Here is a 19,114-nt window from a genome sequence, read left to right on the forward strand (position 1 = left end):
CACACACACACACACACACACACACACACACACACACATACACACATATATATATATATATATATATATATATATATATATATATATATATATATATATATATATATATATATATATATATATATATATATATATATATATATATGTATATTAGATGCCTCATTAGTGGTTAGGTAGTTTCTATGGACCACTATTCATAGTCTTCATGTGACGTCACACCATTATAGGAAATATATATCCTATATATATATGTATATTAGATGCCTCATTAGTGGTTAGGTAGTTTCTATGGACCACTATTCATAGTCTTCATGTGACGTCACACCATTATAGGAACGCCCACCTGGAGGGCAAAACAAGGCTTTCTTCCATTGCCCGCCAGTCATTTTTACCAGGTTTGTAGTAAGTTTTAATGTAGTAAGACAGTGATATTAAAAGACCAAATTCAATATACACCTTATTGATGTTGCATACTTTATACAGGCAAGCAGATGAACACAGAATATTAATGCAACACAAGGTTTCTCTTTAAGTGCTTTTCCCATCGAAAACTATTATAAAGAAAACATGTTGCGTTCATATTATTTGCTTATCTACTCGCCTGTATAAAGTATGCATAATCATAAAGGTGTAAACTGATTTTAGTCTTTTAATATCACTGTTATAGTACATTAAGGCACTTTAAGGGTGGTTTGCACTAATAAGAATTCTTTAGCCTGGCGTCGGTTCATCCCGATCAGCCCTTGAATTCGAACGGTTTTGCAGTCTACAAAGTTAATCTGTGTTTAAAATTAGAGGTGCAACACAACTCGATTTAAAATAAAACCCAGATCAACAAATCCTTGATTAGCGCTAAACTTTGCTTAATTTAATCCTTATTGGTGCAACTCACCCTACAGTGTTTTTCACGTTAAGCATTCCCGCTGTTTTTAGTGATTGAACTACTGCAATACTGCAGCTGGTGCTGTATCACAAGTGCCCAAAACTTGCATCTGTTTTGCCCTCCAGTGCTCCGCGACAGTCACATGACTGAAAACTATGAATACTGTGTACGTAAGCCGTCCGCCAAATTGGAATGGTCAAATCCGGTCCGTGGACACCTGAGTGCAAGTTGACTGTACGTCAGCAACCATATATAAGTATATGTATAAATATCTATTATCTGCAATAGACTTCAGTAGATGATTTTATAGTATTTATTTTATACTATTTATTTTATCATTAAAGTCCCACTGAAGTGCCTTGAAACATGCTAGCCTGGTCCTACCAGACTCTCGTACATTTCATTTGTACAGAGAGTCTGGCCACTCTCCATTGGCAAGCGTTAGCAACGTATTAATTAACAAATACATACATACCAAATTATATTGTATATATTTGTTAATAAGGATTCAAATCAATAGCCAAATGCCTGTATAGGCCCTAGGCCTATAATATATATCCTATATTTGTGCAGTCCCTAGTTGCTAAGAAATTGTTCTCAGACATTACTACATAATTATTATGTGTTATTAGTACATTTCACATGAAAGTAATAAGAATAAATACTGATTCAGTGTGTTTTTTGTTACTCATTGATGCGTGAACTTCCCCTTTAAATAACGCAACATTTTGCCCTCTGTGTGTACAACACTGCTTGCATTAAGCACCATTAGAACTGAATGAATCAATTCAGCATTCAACACCATCCGTAAAGATACGTTAAATTCGTCAACATGATTTAATAAAGGATGTATTCGTGTTGTGAATTTGCACATTTTAAATACCATTTTTAAATTGGCCGCTAAAGTTTTATATGGGACAATTACAAAACACACTGGTTCTTTTAACAATGCATTGGCGCAAAAAACTTTTGGAGGTGCAATTAAGAGAAGAAAGCTTTATAGAGTCAAAATATAACTGCACGCTCATGAAATGCTGAAGTAAGTGTGCAGATATATTTTGCCTCTAACATACACACCGAGCAATGCTATATGCCCATTCATAGCATGATTTCTAGACTGCCACAAATACTGCCCTAACAAAATACAGATTTGTACATGTTGTTTTAATTGGCCTTTAGTTTGAATTTAGCTTTATTGTATAGTTAAAAAAAGTGTTACCTTGCCAAAGCATTGACCGAGTTCATTGATCTAATGGTGTTGTTGAGCTCTCCAAATGCGAACTTTTTTGACAGTAGCCTACTCTGATCTGATCTGGCATATAGGAATCGTCAGATTGACAGTTCTCTGATCCAATAGTGTGGGGGAACTAGTGGGGGCGGCAATAACATTTTAGGGTGGCCGTGACACCCTTTACACACAAACATCTAGTGCCAGATATGCGCTTATTGGCGCCCCCCTACTAATGGCGCCCTAGGCGACCACTCGTGACATATGTCATCTCAAACTAGCGGACGACATCAACGTCATCGTTCTCAGCCTTTCCTTCTGTTCGCTGATTGGACCGGTTAAAATTTGACCGGAGAAAACCAGACAATATACCGCAATCCCAGACAGAATACTGAAGGAAAATTAAAATTGAGCGGAAGTACGTCGGAGGGCGGAGCCAGGCTAGAAACGTGCAGCATTATTCAATGTGTTTACGTAATTTCCACTGAAACAGGAAGACAGGGCGGGACATATCGAGCAGCTCCTCCCCTTTTGTCAAAATAGCCAACAGGGTTTAGTTTATATCACAGCTCAGCCAGTGCCGTTGAGCTTGGCTGCAGTTTCCTCCTAATCTCTAAACGTGTCTCCTCCTAATCTCGTCCATTATCACTTTAAAATATAGCATTCTGTGCAGAATTCAAATGGGTCCGATATTTTTTCTGGTCTGCGCCGACTTGCTCATATGATCTGTGTGCGCGCTGCGACGGTTTGCGTGATATAAACGTGAAACCAGACTTCATTCACCTCAATGGAGAGCCTATTTAAATCGTTCCCTATCCCCAGTGCACTATGTGCCATTCACCTAGTAGAAAATAGTAAATGTGTGAACAAGTGACCGATTCCAGCCACAGATTCAGCGTCTATATAGAGAGCATTTGATTGGACAGATAATCTGATGAGAAGCTGAAGTGCAGAGTGATGTCATCAAACTCATTGATCCATTTTGGCAGAAGTGAGGGACTGTAAGTTTTGAATTTCTAAATCTTCTAAATGCGAATTTTGTCATTGTTTTGGAGCACACTACCTTATAGATAACAGTAAGTCTAACATATTCGTACTAAAAGCCAAAACAGTTCAATTTTGATTTCATGGAGACTTTAATGTTAGATAAGACTACGGTGTTAGCGAACACGACATTAAACAGTTACCATAGTTTAAAAACCTGTAATTTTTCAGTTAATACATACAAAAATAAACCAACACAGTCTCACCTGTGAAAGGTTATCCCATTCTCTTCAGGAATTTAAATCTCAGCGTTTTTTGCAACCAGAGACTGCGCAGTGTTGTGACATCTTTGAAAAACTCATTGATTTTACTGTGAGTGATGACAGCATCACAAGATGGCGAACTGGTCGACATGTCTGAAGTGGATGTGAATGTGGCATCTACCTAAACATATCTATGATACTGAGAACCACCTTAAAAACAGAGAAAACCACATGATGAATCAAAGTTCATCATAAGTAGCTTTTACACAAGCTGAGGGAAATACTATATATAGTACATACCATCACTAAGATAATGCAAGAACTATTCATTCAAAGGTCCCATGATGTGGATGTTTTATTATTTTCAATTTTTTATAATGTTTCCTGATTGTTAGTATGGTTTTTACATCATAAAATGTCATCATTTAGAAAAAAAAGGTATTTTTCTATCCTGATTTTAGCCCTCTGGCTTGAATGCTCTGTTTGAAGAGACTTCAGTGTAAACGCCCACTGCTGTGATTGGCTGACATCTTTGCATTTGAAATGCGTATTACACTTTTACTACGTTTTTACAGCTGTCGAGATTAACGAATCGTGAAAGTGTTGATTATAGCATTATTTGTAGATCTTTTCCCATCACATGAAAGGCCGCAGTGAAGAGCATTGAGTAGACCGTCTGTTTATCGCGTGAATGCAGTGATCTCGTCATTGCAACGCTATTTTTCTCACAAAATGCTTTCACCACTTGCAGGACCTCTCAAGCTCCATCAGGTTCGATGGGGAGCGTCGGCGCACAGCCATTTTCAGATCTCTACAGAGATGTTCAATCGGGTTCAAGTAAAGTCTGGGCTCTGGCTGGGCCACTCAAGGACATTCACAGAGTTGTCCCATAGCCACTCCTTTGTTATCTTGGCTCTGTGTGCTTAGGGTCGTTGTCCTATTGGAAGATGAACCTTCGCCCCAGTCTGAGGTTCAGAGTGCTCATCAAAGATGGCATGCTTCACTTGATCCTGACTAGTCTCACAGTTCCTCACATCCCCACAGCATGATGCTGCCACCATCATGCTTCACTGTAGGGATGGTATTGGCCAGATGATGAGCGGTGCCTGGTTTCCTCTAGACATGACGCTTGCCATTCAGGCCAAAGAGTTCAATCTTTGTTTCATCAGACCAGAGAATTTCGTTTCTCATGGTCTGAGAGTCCTTCAGGTGCCTTTTGGCAAACTCCAGGCTGGCTGTCATGTGTCTTTTACTAAGGAGTGGCTTCCGTCTGGCCACACCATACAGGGCTGATTGGTGGAGTGCTGCAGAAATGGTTGTCCTTCTGGAAAGTTCTCCTCTCTCCACAGAGAAATTCTGGAGCTCTGTCAGAGTGACCATCGGGTTCTTGGTCACCTCCCTGACTAAGGCCCTTCACCCCTGATCGCTCAGTTTGGCCAGGTGGCCAGCTCTAGCATTCCAAACTTCTTGCATTTACGGATGATGGAGGCCACTGTGCTCATCGGGACCTTCAATTCTCCTTAGGTCTGTGCCTTGATACAATCCTCTCTCGGGGGTCTCCAGACAATTCCTTGGACTTCATGGCTCTGTTTGTGCTCTGACATGCACTGTTAACTGTGGGACCTTATATAGACCTTTCTAAATCATGTCCAATCAACTGAATTTGCCACAGTTGAACTCCAATCAAGTTGTAGAAACATCTCAAGGATGATCAGTGGGAACAGGATGCACCTGAGCTCAATTTTGAGTGTCATGGCAAAATGGCTGTCGTTTTTTATTTTTAATAAATTTGCAAAGATTTCAAACAAACTTCTTTCACGTTGTCATTATGGGTTATTGTTTGTAGAATTGAGGGAAACAATAATGAATTTAATGCATTTTGGAATAAGGCTGTAACATAACAAAAGGTGGAAAAAGTGAAGCGCTGTGAATACATAATTTATTTTAAAAAGACTAACATTTAAATGGTTGAAAATCATCCAAAAAGCTAATTTGCATTTACGTACATTAAACTTTGACACGCCATTGTTGGAGCTTGACAGCCCCTGTCTCCATGTATGGAAATAATATTCAGTACTTTTTTGTCCCATGTAAGAAAATCATACAGGTTTGGAACTACATAAGGATGAGTAAATGATGACTGTGAACTATTCCAGGACGGTTACATCCGTCTGCCTGTATTTGTACAGTTACCATAGATCCCATTTAAGTATGTGGCTGCTCACACGCTTTATTTGAGCTTCATAGCGGTGGCAAGAGGATCAGCAAGACAGATTTGGTAATTAGATTAAACTCCACTAATTATACCATGTAATAATCCGGTATTTGTGGATTTGGAATTAGACTCAGGAGGGAGTTAATTATTTTGCTCTGAGAAAAAGGGGAGCGCAGACATTTCGAGAAAGGAGGCGGCTGAGATGAATAGAGAAAAACAATACAAGATAAAAGACAGAAAAGGAGGGAGAGTGTCTGTATGTCAAAGCATGAGTGATGATTCTGATGGTGGAAAGAGCGTTCGAAGAGCACTTAACTCACTCTCCTTCTCTCTGTCCCGCTGGAGATTGATCGCCATGTGTATTTTTTTAATCCTTTCGTTTGTTGCCATGGGAACGGGCAGGGGGAGCATAATATTACTTTAATGTGCAGTCTTATCTGTCCCCTGGCTGGACTCCAGGCACATCCCCCCATCCCTGCCTCGCTCTCGGCCCTGATTGTAATTGAATTATAAATTCCTTTTTTTTTTTCTCTTTTGCTCCGACACATGAAACCATTTGTTTTAAGCTTTCAAGAGCCACTAAAGCAATCGTATAGGAAGAATTAAACATGGGTCATTCTGCCTTTGAACGCTAGATAATTAAATTATCTGTAAGAATGTAAACATGTATAAATATAAAAGTTCACATGTACTGTAAATTAAATCTTAAAATAATGAAAAGAAAACTGCTAGTCTTCCATCAAAAAAAAAATGAAATATGATCATATTACGTAAAAATATTTATTAATTTGATTTGTTTTAATTATTATTAATGATATCAATTATATATTAAAGGATAATTATAAAACATGATACATTTACTTATATACTGTATGTAAAATCCTATTCAATTACATTTAATTTAATATAATTTAATATACACATATAATATAATATACCTTTTATATTTTTCTTTAGTTTTTTCTTACATTTAAATTTTTTTAATGCGCTTAACATTTTGTTTGATTAATGGTAAAAAATAAAAAATACATAAAAAAAGATTTCAAGATACATTCTCCAAAAGCAAGTCTTAATATCTTACACAATTCTGATTCTCTTGTTTTAATGATTTTTAGATATTTTATTATATAACAACACAAATATTGTTTCCAGTGCAAGATCTTTTTTTAATTCCTTCTTTGTTGTAATTACTATGGCATCGGCGCCTATGCAGCTGGGATAATGGTAACCGTTGCTGTCAGGTGACCTGTTCTGGGGTGATCGGAGCCATGTGTCCCCCACACGGCCCGGCCCCGGCCCAGCACAACCCCAGTGTGGAGATCCAGCCCTAATCTCATTATACAGATATGTTGACTTATTCCAAATGGGAAATATCTCCCCCAACTGTAACCTCATACCCAACCCTCAGCCACAAGAGAGAGAGAGAGAGAGAGAGAGAGAGAGAGGGCTGAACTAGAGAACATGAAGAAAGCGAGAGACAGAGGAAAGTGAAAGACTGTGTATGTGAGAAAGACAGTGAGAGAGTGTGTGAGTAGATAGTATGTTAGATGGTGGATCAGTGTGCAGATGTGTGCGTGTGTGTGTCTGTGCTCTTTGGCCGATGAAGCCAAATTGATTTTGTGGTGGGCCAGGGGGTCTCCGGTGAAAAAAAAAACCTGCTAAAAGTGCTTTTGTTCCCACGGGACTGCTGTCAGATCGTCTCACACACACACACACACACACACAGCGTTGTATGGCAGAGTGCCTTGCTGTCTTCATACTCTGTGGTTAAGGTGTCATTTATCTCAGGCCAGATGTGGATGAGCAGGCTCTTGTGTTTGTGGCTGTTTTGCTCTTGGGTCGAGCAGTAGAATATTTATTATTAATGAAGTCACTGATTATACGTTTCAGATATCCAGTTGTTCGATGTGCTGGGCAGATGTAGTTTCTCTCTCGGTTTCCTCTTTTTCCCAATATAATATATTTTCATAGACATATACTCAACAACGTACTATTTATCAACCAAACAGCGCATGTGCCATGTGCCCAGTCATTTTGTTTTTCCTTCACATGCTGTGTTTTGATACATGAAAGCTCTGGTGTCTGTGGAAAGGGAAGCACGAATGCTCTTATCAGAGAGAGGAAAATGCCTGTGTATGTGCCAGCTGAACCCTGTCAAATTCAGTGCGGATCCACTTTCAGTTCCACCACTGTTTTGGCCTGTGCAGGGTTTTGAAAAGAAAAGTCCCTATGGGTTTTTGGCAGTTATATACTGTATACAGCTTACAACTTCCTTTGAAACATTAGTATGTAAATATTTGCTTAGAGCTATAAACTATTATATAAAGGGACCTTAGAAAAAAACATTGCAGGGCTCGAAGCTAAGAATTTTTTCTACTGGCCCACCACAAAAAAGTAATAAATAAATTAGATAAAATAGGCCTAGGCGCATTGTTTTTGACCCATTTAACCTTAATACAGAAGGTTATGACACCAAAAACTGCCTCAATTCAGCATTTATACGCTGTCTAAAACACGACAAATCTTCAACCAAATTGAGTTCTCTTTCGCCTCATCTTGCACTTGAATATTTAAAGTGGCAAGGCTTGAAAAAACTGCAAATTATAAACTTATGTGACAATGCAGCACTGGCCCGATCGGGACAGTGACAGTTCCGTCAACTGTCCCGAGCCTGGTTCACGCTGTGGCCCCGTGCCATCGGACAGTCCTTATTGTCGAGCCCTGGAATATCTGAAAGTAAGTGGACATCCTTTTGTAACTAATAGGTTTGACAAAGCCATGTTATTCCAGTGAAGACCATTTTTAATTTTTGAATATATGAAATGTAATTATTGATAAGCACATATGGTGTGGGTATTACTATTGTGTCTAAACATCTTGAAATAATCTGAATTGCCATTTGTGTCTCATTTTACTCATTTTAATGAAGGAAACAGGGTGTGAGAAAAAATATGAAGCGGGACTGGATCGAAATGGAGTCAAATCGAGTTAAACTATTAGTAAAAATTATCCAATGGTCTAAGTGACCTGTATCAGCTGTAAAGGAAAGTTGTTTAAAAGGAATAGCACTTTTTAAATTATTATTATTAATGATTACAAATCAAACAAACAAGGCCAGGGATGCGCATTTAGGATGTACATAGTTTATGTTTAAAGCTAAATTTACCAGAGAAGCAAATTGTATAACATATTAAGTTTACAGTTTTGAATATACAGTAAGTGGATTACTATATGTATTATTTCATATTTTCTAAAAAACATTTTGTACACTGTAAGAAATTAAAGAAAGAAAGAAATAAAAATGATTCATCTCTAATCTCAGAGTTCAGAAAGTCACAAAATAATCAAATTATTCAAAGAATCAGCCAAATGCATTGCTTAATATTTACAAGGGCATTTGCTTATAGCTGCTTCACACAAGTTGTCTTGACCAAGAGCTGAAAAATCTACGCCTTCTGGTTGGAATGTTAGTCTCACTATACATGCCAATGACAGTTAAAAACAATCTGTGGTTCTTTGTTTTATCAGGGGGTAATTATCTATTGTTTACATTGTTACCAAGATGATAAATTTGTGACTAAGCGTCAGGCTAGGTGGTGAGGTTTTTTTATGAGATAAACAATACTATATGTTCATGCTCTGTTTCTCCGGGGCCCTTGCGCTGGCACACGCCGCTCAGATGACATAATCCTTGGCATGCTCTAAATGTACTCGTTTTTTTTTTTTTTTTTTTTTACTTGAGCAGTGGAAAAAAGGAACCTTTCTTAAAGAAACATTTCACTGAGGGATACAGCTATCAAAGTGATGTAAAGTTTTTATGTGAGCGCTGGAGATTCAGGCTTATGTAATCGCTCCCTCATTCTGTAACGCAAAAGTGTTCAGATGCAGACATAAATTAAGCAAAAAGTTACATTTTGTTAAATTTATATATATATTTTATAAAAAAATATATATATTTTTTTTAAACAGATGCATAAGATATCCAAAAAGTTTTTCTGTAATTCTATATTATTAAAAAAATCTATATTATAATTTTTTTTTATGGATTAATTATTAAAATAATAAATTCTTGAAAAGAAAACCTGAAAAGAGAAGTTTAATATTTTATTATTATTTCTTAGAAAAATAGCAGTGAGTCTCCCCAAAAACGGAATGACATAATTTAATAATTAATAATTCATGATACATGAAAAAAAAAAACTTGTTTCTCCTTAACAAATATATGATATATACACCAATTGGGCATAACATTATGACCAGTGAAGTGAATAACACTGATTATCTCTTCATCACAGCACCTGTTAGTGGGTGGGAAATATTAGGCAGCAACATTTTGTCCTCGAAGTTGATGTGTTAGAAGCAAGAAAAATCGGCAAGCGCAAGGATTTGAGCGAGTTTGACAAGGGCCAAATTGTGATGACTAAATGACAGGGTCAGAGAATCTCCAAAACTGCAGCTCTTGTGGGGTGTTCCCGGTCTGCAGTGGTCAGTATCTATCAAAAGTGGTCCAAGTAAGGAACAGTGGTGAACCGGCATCAGGGTCATGGGCGGCCAAGGCTCATTGATGTGGGGAGTGAAGGCTGGCCCGTGTGGTCCGATCAAACAGACAAGCTACTCTAGCTCAAATTGCTCAAGAAGTTAATGCTGGTTCTGATAGAAAGGTGTCAAAATACACAGTGCATCGTAGTTTGATGCGTATGGAGCTGCATATCCGCAGACCAGTCAGGGTGCCCATGCTGACCCCTGTCCACTGCCGAAAGCGCCAACAGTGGGTGTGTGAGAATCAGAACTGGACCACGGAGCAATGGAAGAAGGTGGCCTGGTCTGACGAATTACGTTTTCTTTTACATCATGTGGATGGCTCACTTACCTGGGGAACACATTGTACCAGCATGCACTATGGGAAGAAGGCAAGCCGGCGGAGGCAGTGTGATGTTCTGGGCAATGTTCTGCGGGGAAAGCTTGGGTCCTGCCATCCATGTGGATGTTACTTAGACACGTACCACCTACCTAAGCATTGTTGCAGACCATGTACACTCTTTCATGGAAACAATCTCCCCTGGTGGCTGTGGCTTCTTTCAGCAGGATAATGCGCCCTGCCACAAAGAAAAAATGGTTCAGGAATGGTTTGAGGAGCACAACAACGAGTTTGAGGTTTTGAACTGGCCTCCAAATTCCCCAGATCTCAATCCAATCGAGCATCTGTGGGATGTGCTGAACAAACAAGTCCGATTCTTGGAGGCCCCACCTCGAAACTTACAGGACTTAAAGGATCTGCTGCTAACATCTTGGTGACAGATACCACAGCACACCTTCAGGGGTCTAGTGGAGTCCATGCTTTGACAGGTCAGGGCTGTTTTGGCAGCAAAAGGGGGACCAACACAATATTAGGAAGGTGGTCATAATGTTATGCCTGATCGGTGTATGTATATGTGAAACTTTTATTTGAAAATGATTAGAAAGTATACACACATTTATTCAAGGTTTAAGATTTTTCCTTTTCTTTAGATATCTATTATGTAACGTCACCATTGTGTATTATTAGTCATATCCTTGTGCTTTAAATGTGGGATATACAATTATGTAACTTCATTTTAGATGTCATGTGTAACTTGAGACGGTTTCAATGACTCAGTATTTCTACTTCATTTTATACTGTGAATTATGTCATTTCACACAGTCTCCATCAGCCACATTAAGTTGTGAGTCCTTTACTGAAGAGACACCTGCAGCTGGTGCACAGGTTGTGTGTGATGCTATGTTTGCATAACAACAATCTAAAACCACGTTTTGTAGCCACATCTGTATGAATGGTGGTATTGTCAGGGAATGATGTCATAGGAGAGGGGTGATGAGCTAACGCACAGCTGAACCGAGCAACACTGCATAACTCAGCCTTAACATATGGTAACATACAGAGAAAGAGGGAGGGAGGGACTAAATCCATCATGGTTGTGAGAAAATGTTATGAAACTTTGTTTAACCATTTCAAATGAGTTTAAAGTTGCCTACACTATTTACTTACTACTCAGAGCATATCATGTAGGCTATGGCCCTGCTTACACCTGGTATTAAGATGAGAGAGACACATTCCTGTTTACACCTGGTGTTTTAATTTGTCTCTTTTGTCCACTTTCAAGCACTTCTGTCCTGATATCTTTGAGGGGAGGGTGTTTTTTTTTCAGATCTTACGACCTAATCAGTCCCTCCAGAAAAACGTGATTATGCGATCGCATGATTTAATGCATAATCAGCCAAAGTCCACATATTTATGCTGGAGCCGCATTTTTTCAAATACGCCGCACTTTCGCAGCGTAAATTGCCTATTTCCGTGTGCAAAATATGCGGGGCTAGCATGATTTCATAATCCCTGCAGTTAATCTAATTCGTTGCAAAAAAGTCATATATATTAGCAGAAAGTTGAAAAATGCTTGTTTACTTCACACAAGAGCCGCCATTTCCTCCTATTGCCATGGGAACGTTTTGAAGTGACGTAATTACCCGACGCGAACATTATCGAAAAGCTGCAAACCCCGTGGTGAAACCATAGATATCGATGAAACCATGATAAAGCAAAAGTAAACAAAAATAACAGCAAAAGAAAGCGCAAAGCAGTTTCCCGGTGTGTTGACCGATTTCAAAACACAGCATCATGAAGCTTCGAAGCGTTATGAATCAGTGAGTCGATTCAGCGGTTTGGATCGCCAAAGTCACGTATTTCAGCAGTTTGACACGCGATCCGAATCATGAATCGACTCGCTGCTTCGAAGCTTCATGATCCTGTTTTTTGAAATCGGTCATCACTATATAAGTCGTTATTTAGGGGTTTTTTTTGCACAAAAACTATTCTCGTCGCTTCATAAAGTTATTGTAGAACCACTGTAGTGAGATGGACTTTGTAACGACGTCTTTAGTACCTTTTATGGGTCTTGAGAGTGCACAGTGCATTGTGCCAATGGAGGCCTTTCTGAGCCATCGGATTTCAACTAAAATATCTTCATTTGTGTTCCGAAGATGTGAAGTGAAGTGAAGGTCTTACGGGTGTCCAACGACATGAGGGCAAGTCATTAATGACAGAATTTTCATTTTTGGGTGAACTAACCCTTTAAGAGATTTCACTTTGTGCATTAGAAGCACTCAAATGTCTGTTTTGTATAGCTACCTCTGTAAAACAGGAAGTTATTTATTCATTTTTTCAGAAGTTGTAGCATATTCCTTTTGTAAAGCTACAGAACTTGTTTGACCCAATGTTCTGTAAATTTTAGCCATGTGTTTATTAAGGTCTTCAATAAAACAAGAAGAGAACTTAAATATTCCCAGCACTTTCTGTGATGTAGTGCTTTTTTTCTCTTTTTCATCAAACCGCAGTTTTTGCAAGTTCCCGCAATTTTATCGCATAAAATTGCATAAATATCCCGCATTTTACATCGCATTTTTTAAGAAAACGTGCCGGATAATCAAGGATTTTTGCCCACAACAATCACAAAAAAACCCCGAATTTTTCTGGAAGGACTGGCCTAATTGACAAAATTAGCTTGCGCAATTTACATATAAATGCCCGGAGACGAAAAAAAAAATACGGATAGCAGGAGCTTTCGTTTCTGCTCTGATAGTTGCAAGACCATGACGTACGCAATGAGTACTTGTTATAAATCAGGAATGGTGAGAGAACATTGTGCTTGGTATGTTTTTCGTCTTCAAACCAAACTTGGGTCTTCAGCAAAGTTTAGATGCCGTCTGGCAAGCGCACTTCCCATAATGTTTACTCATTAAGTCAGTAGGCGGAGAGTCGGTGGTCTTTTGTGGCTGCTTGACCACATGTGCGTTTACACTACGAAAGCAATCCAGCCGAATGCGTTTTCGTCTACCTCTGGAAGTGGTGGAAAGTGGACAAGCTCAAAACATTTTAAACCCTGTTTACACCTGTAGTATTTAGCGTCGACCACTTGTGATGATCGACCAAAACACATTTTAATACCAGGAGGAAACAGGGCCTAAAACCTCATTAAGGAATTACGTAATTAATTGTTGTAATTTTTTTTCAAGTAATGACAATTACTTAATCCATGCAAGTTGGTTTCAGAATATACATCTTGTAGCTTCATTTCAGTCTTTCCTTGTGAATGCGACAAAAGGATTATCTCGTTCAGCCTATGCATTTACAATGCACTATTGTGTTTTTTCATTGAGTGGATGGGGGGATGGAGAACATCAAGTGTGCTCTTGTGTTCTAATGACAGTGTGTTGTGTATGGTTGTCGAGCCTTTTCTGTTCAGAGGGCACTATAGTGGGTCCGCATGAGCCTAGCGGTGTAAACCCGTGACATGAGTTGAGATGACCACCAATACACACTGTTTAAAGGGTTAGTTCACCCAAAAATGAAAATAATGTAATTTATTACTCACCCTAATGCCGTTCCACACCCGTAAGACCTTCGATATTTTTGTTGAAATCCGATGGCTCAGTGAGGCCGGCATAGCCGGCGATGACATTTCCACTCTCAAGATCCATTAATGTACTAAAAACATATTTAAATCAGTTCATGTGAGTGGTTCAATATTAATATTATAAAGCGACGAGAATATTTTTGGTGCGGAAAAAAAACCAAAATAACGACTTATATAGTCAATCATCATTCTATACGCTGATTCATAACGCTCCGAAGCTTCATGAAGCAGTGTTTTGAAATCGGCCATCACTATATAAGTGGTTATTTAGTTTTTTTGGCGCACCAAAAATATTCTGGTCGCTTTATAATATTAATGTTGAACCACTGTACTCACATGAACTGATTTAAATATGTTTTTAGTACATTAATGGATCATGAGAGAGGAAATGTCATTGCTGGCTATGCAGGCCTCACTGAGCCTTCAGATTTCAACAAAAATATCTTAATTTGTGTTCTGAAGATTAACGAAGGTCTTACGGGTGTGGAACGGCATGAGGGTGAGTAATAAATTACATTATTTTCATTTTTGGGTGAACTAACCCTTTAAGGCATAAAAATGCAAGAAAGTTCCCTGCTTTGGCTGAGAGAAGCAGATTAGTGATGTGTATGGTTGCCAACCATCACATGTACTGTAATATGGGATTGTCCTGTATTTAGGAGGAAACCGAATTACAGTCATAACAACTCTCAGAGTGTTTGGCATACTATAGGATATGACAATATTGATATGTTTGGTCTTGGTGGAATAGATCTGCCAGGCTGCTGCTGCTTTTATTGCTGCTGCAGAGCAAGTACAGGACTTGCTACTGCTAATATGTACACGACACACTGCTGTGAGCAAGTACAATATAGCGTACATGTATTACCCGCAGCAGATCTATACAGGTGGAGCTGGGGAAGGTGGAGGATTTCTGAAAGCGTGTTGCAACTGCTACAGGAAATGCTGACAGAGTATTTGAAGGTTGAGCAGCGAGCTCATTGGCTACTGATACATTAAGGACCTAGCAGCCTGTGCCATCTAGAACTTTACGTACTACATCCATAAAGGAATTTTAACATTTTAGCATTTGAATTTGTATTGCAGTTTTGTTTTGAAGTGTCATTTGGTAAAAACATTACACATTACACATAGGAGCATATACTTTTTAAAAAGAGTACTTATTACAGAATTAGTATTCTTTTAAATAATTTACTAATATAAAGTGTGAACTGAATGTAATGTTTTCAGGCACTTAACTGCACTTCATCTTTTTATGTATTTTCATTATTAATTGTCTTCGAAATATGTTTAAAGTGCACTGCTGAATGTATTGACAAGCATTTATGGTAACTAAAATATACTTTAATGTCATTTCTATTGAAATTTGTTTATCGTGTATTTAAATGCAGTTACACATTTGAAAAGATGAAGTTGCAATTTAGCACATTTCGTTAAAATTATAATCAGTTACATGTGCTTTAGTATGTTAGTCAACACATCAAAATAAGTGTACTTTAAAACGCAACAAAATAAACATAACGATTTAAAACTTTTAATGTGACATTATTACAAAGTGCACTTTTTTGAAGTGTGTGTTTTAATAAAGCAAATTAAGTGCACTTTTTCACAAGAGTTTAGTTTTATAGTGTGGTCAGTTGTCACCACAGCTGCAGTTAATAGTTTATTTATCAATTAAATGGCATAAGTGGTATAAAGAAACGGAGCAATGTCCCTTATTTTCAAAGAAAGAACCTGAGAGTGATGCTGGTTTTAAGAATCTAAATTTGTACACAAGGCTTGAGTAGCAAAGCATGAGGCTGATGGTAACCAATCTCACACCATCTGTGCGCCCTAATATATATATGGCTATTTATATTGACTTTGTAACTAATTTGACATTTCCTCAACTAAATTTACAGGCACCTGAAATTAACTTCCTTTAACTACATCTCTGCGGTTAAATATGCCACGTTAGCCTTTACCTGAAATGAGTGCTTTTTGTAATTTACACTTCTGCGATTGTATTACAAAATATGTCAAATTAAGATTTGCTAAAATGATGTTCCTCTTCAAAAGACCAAAACTTAATTGTGAAATCTGCAGCTGATACTTTTGTTTGTCTAAATGCAATGCGTGCTAATACGTTTCAATGTTAAAGACATTAACTACCTGTCTCTTTCACTTTGAAGTTAAGGACCCTTGGTGCTCACAGATCCACGCCTGAGTGCAATCAGCTCTGTTTTTACAACTGTTTGACCCTGACATGTTTCAAATGGTGTTTGTTGAATGCACCCTGTACATGATACAGGTTAATTGGGAAGGCTGGGGCCTATTTCATTTCATGCTGTGCTGTATTTACATGGTAACGTGATGGATGTCTGTGTCGGCAGTTGCACTTGCGTTGATTAGCTCGTCTGCGGAGCTGATTGTCTGCTTTTGTTAGGTGATCCTGATTGGGTTCTGAAGCTATTTCCCAGCCTGTCATTCAAGGGCAGCTTTAAGAGAGTGATTTCCTTTCTCAGCTCCTGCCTCAGAGCCCCATTGGGTTGTTCTGGTGCTAAAACACATTATGTTGTTCGAATTCAATATTTGAAGAGCACTTGTCCTAAAAAACTGTACATTGGAAAAACATTTGATGTAGGATTTACTTTAAGGCAGTTTTCAATACCCACAACTGAAGTGTCCCTGAGTAAGACACCCGAACCCCCTCCCTGGGTGCCGCAGCGAATGGCTGCCCACTGCTCTGGGTGTGTGTGTCCATGGTTTGCAGTGTGTGTGTGTGTGTGTGTGTGTGTGTGTTAACTACTCAGGGCCCTATCTTGCACCCAGCGCAATTGACTTTGTACACCGACGCATGTGTCATTCCTATTTTGCACCCGCGCAAAGCGCGCTTTTCCCTCCACAGAAGCACGTCGCTAAACTAGTGAATGAACTTGCGCTCCCTGGGCGGTTCAGCGCAAAAAAGGAGGCGTGTTCCGGCGCAAACAATCCCTGGTGCTATTTTGCTGTTCCATTAAACAATTGCGCCACTGACCAGAAAAAACCTAGTCTAAAGTCAGTGGCGCGTTGCGCGTTGTTCATTATGCTATTTTAAGGGCGCATGCTTGACCATAATGTATAGCGTGCACAACGCGCATACACTTTGCTCATGTAACCTACACAGATGCAACAGTTATTTTTGCAAATCATAAATTGTTACACTAAAAAAATATTAACACATGAGGTGACGGAAATCATTGTGGTGTGCCACGAAGATGTGAAAAAATAGGCATAAATCTAGCTTACAAATGATTCAGGCTAATTGTAATAATTAAGGATAAGACCTGTTTGCCCAATAGTGGCAAGACATATATGTATATAAGGACATCTGACAAATTGGTTTGTCCGTCAAGAACCAGGAAAAAAAATCGACTGAAAAACTGAAAAAACTGAAAGACTGAAAAAAAAAAAGACTGTGAAATCACCTTTACCATAATGTACAACATTACAACTTCACTTCTCTGTCTTTCACTGCTCTTACAAGAACATCAGTCTCCTCGGCTGTGAACCGCTCCTGGCGTGCGCCTGGTAAATACGCCATAATAATAGCAATCCATAATGGAACTTGCGCACCTGCTTTTAAAGGGAATGTTGGATGACGCTCGGATTGGTTTATTCACGTTACGCCCAAACCACACCTATGAATAATGAAGCTCCTTCAGACCAACCCATTTTAGATTTGCGCCGGGCGCAAGAGCCATTTATCCCGCCGGGAAAATAGCAACAGCGCCGAGACCCGCCCACAAAGTTACTTGCGCTTCGCGCTTTGACACTTGCGTTTCAGATCGTTAAAATAGGGCCCTCAATGTGTATGCACTAACTTGATTGGTTTAAATGCAGAGGACAAATTATGAGTTTGGGTTACCATATTTGCCCTTTACATCACTTCATTTTACGTCACGTCACTTCACTTAACTTTAACTTCGCTTCACTTCGCTTCACTTCATTTCACTTCACATCGCTTCACTTCACATCGCTTCACTTCACCTCACCTCATCTCACTTTGCTTCGCTTCACTTCACTTCACTTCACCTCACCTCGCTTCACTTCACATCGCTTCACTTCACCTCACCTCACCTCACTTTGCTTCGCTTCACTTCACTTCACTTCACTTCACTTCATGTCACATCACTTAACCTCACTTTACATCACTTCACCTCACCTCACTTCACATCATGTGACCTCAATTTACTTCACTTCACTTCACATCACATCACATCACATCACATCACATCACTTCACTTCAATTCACTTCACTTCACCTCACCTCACTTCACCTCGCTTCGCTTCACTTTGCTTTGCTTCACTTCACTTCACTTCACTTCACTTCATATCACATCACTTCACGTCAACTCTATTTACTTTACTTTACTTTACTTCACTTCACATCACATCACATCACATCACATCACATCACATCACATCACATCATATCACATCGCTTCACTTCACCTCACTTCATTTCACTTAACCTCGCTGCACTTCACCTCGCTTCACTTCGCTTTGCTTCACTTCACTTCCCTTTATGTCACATCACTTCACCTCACTTTGCATCACCTCACCTCACTTCACATCACGACAACTAAATTTACTTCGCTTCGCTTCACTTCACGTCACATCACTTTACTTCACTTTACTTCACTTCACTTCACTTCACTTCACTTCACTTCACTTCATATCACATCACTTTACGTCAACTCAATTTACTTAACTTCACTTCACTTCACATCACATCACATCGCTTCACTTCACCTCACTTCACTTCGCTTCACTTCAATTCACTTAACCTCACTTCACTTCAATTCACTTAACCTCGCTTCGCTTCGCTTCACTTTGCTTCACTTCACTTCACTTCCCTTCATGTCACATCACTTCACCTCACTTTACATCACTTCTCTTCCCTTCATGTCACTTCACGTCAACTCAATTTACTTTGCTTCACTTCACTTCACGTCACATCACTTCATGTCACTTTACTTCACTTCGCTTCACTTCACTTCGCTTCACATCATTTTACCTCACTTTACTTCATTTCGCTTCACTTCATGTCACATCACTTCGCTTTACTTTACT

The 19,114-nt window shown here is 38.9% G+C and overlaps 2 protein-coding genes across 2 annotated transcripts in view; one reads left to right on the plus strand and one right to left on the minus strand.

The window, feature by feature from the left end:
- Nucleotides 1–19,114, minus strand: part of gtf3c6 (general transcription factor IIIC, polypeptide 6, alpha) — a 1,355,101-nt gene that overhangs the window by 976,680 nt on the left and 359,307 nt on the right. The window lies entirely within an intron of this gene.
- The window catches only part of creb5b (cAMP responsive element binding protein 5b), a 96,628-nt gene that overhangs the window by 54,393 nt on the left and 23,121 nt on the right, over nt 1–19,114 (plus strand). The window lies entirely within an intron of this gene.

The sequence above is a fragment of the Gobio gobio genome (genome assembly GCF_949357685.1).
Source record: "Gobio gobio genome assembly, chromosome: 15".
NCBI lineage: Eukaryota > Metazoa > Chordata > Actinopteri > Cypriniformes > Gobionidae > Gobio > Gobio gobio.